Here is a 1,588-nt window from a genome sequence, read left to right as displayed (position 1 = left end):
TCGACCATTTCTGGAGAGAAAGAATCGTCAGAACAGAACTCGACCTCATCCCGAATCCATGGATCCCCGTATACAGAGATCCACCTATGCACGTATCCAGACATTCACGCATGCTAACAACCTCAATCAAGGAAAATGAGAACTCTCTGTGTGGACACGACTCGGAGATTTGAGTGCTACTGGCTTGAGCATCGTTTCACGCTAATCCGATCAAAATGTAACCACAGGCTTCGTCTGTCATATCCTATGCACCCTATCTTGCGCCTGCGCCTCTATCTGTGAGTTTTGCAGACCGGTCAGCGCTTACACGCTCTCTATAACGAAATGTGTACCTAATCCTGGTCTTGAAAGGTAGCCGGATCGGCCGCGACCAAGTTGATACCTAGTCCACCCGCTCGCGTGCTCCATCGATGCGGCAGATGCTCCCATGTAATCAGTGGCCCAGTCCTACGTCCAGTGATGAGATGAAGAAGGAAGGAAGAATGGAGGAAGGAACTGACCATTGTGTTGTTTCGGAGGAATGAGGCCAAAACACACACTGAAAGGGGCCAATGCGTCTCGAGATCACCTAAACAAGATGCGAGGTCGCGCCTGCAGAATGCTGGGTTCATGTTTCACGTTCATCCCAGAGGAAAGGCGAATACTTACAAGGTTCATACAATGAACTTTGAGTTGAACGTGACATCGTGACGGTCACTCCTTCGCTCAATGCCCCCGAAGGACGAGCGGATTTCCTATACAAACGTCGGGGATACTGCAGGCCAATCTTCAAAAACCGTGGAATCAGATGTTTGGCCCCAATCGCCTTTCTCAGAATCCATGGCTCGACCTTGTTGAGAGGAAAGACTATAAATCATGAAAAGAAATATCCATGAATCCGGAGTTGGTTTAGCAACCATTTGAATAAAAAACGTTGAGTTGTGGATATCTGTCAAACCAGGATGCATGCCTGTCCCATCCCGCTCAGTCCCCAGGGAGCCCAAAGATCGATGATCAAGTCATCCGTAGATCCAGTCATCCATGGACTGCAATGCCAGTGAGAATTTACGCGGTGCCCACAAAGTTTTTTATCCTGTTTGGTAAGAAATTCGAGAATCCCAGGATGAGGCCCAAAAGTGCAGCAAAGCGCGAATTCGCTCAGTGCTGTGACGACGAGCCGTGGAACATCACCATGTGAAGCTCGAATCCATGTATTCAGGTATCCGTGTATCCGATGATCCATGATTCGAGATATCCGTGGACTCACCCGGTGCATACAAATTTTTCAATCTTGGTTACGAGCATCGAAGGATGAGGCCATGAAGTGTAGCAAAGCGCGAATCCGCTCAGTGCTGCGACGAGCCGTGGATCAAGTTGTCGATGTGGTAACGCTGAAGTTGCACTGAAGAGAAAGGCTTGTGAACAAAACACGTGTGACTCACTTCCCGGGCCGGTCATGTGTTCATCCACCTTGCATTATTGTTCTACCCAAGTTCTACCCCGCTACCGCTCTGTAGTTTCTCCCATCTCCGCGCGATCTGATAGGTCATGCTGTATGTGATATTCTGAATTTTCTCTGTCCATCCCCTGACTTGTGTTTCCTTCAGTG

Source organism: Laccaria bicolor, genomic scaffold (assembly GCF_000143565.1).
Source record: "Laccaria bicolor S238N-H82 LACBIscaffold_96 genomic scaffold, whole genome shotgun sequence".
NCBI lineage: Eukaryota > Fungi > Basidiomycota > Agaricomycetes > Agaricales > Hydnangiaceae > Laccaria > Laccaria bicolor.
Note: the sequence above shows the minus strand (reverse complement) of the source record.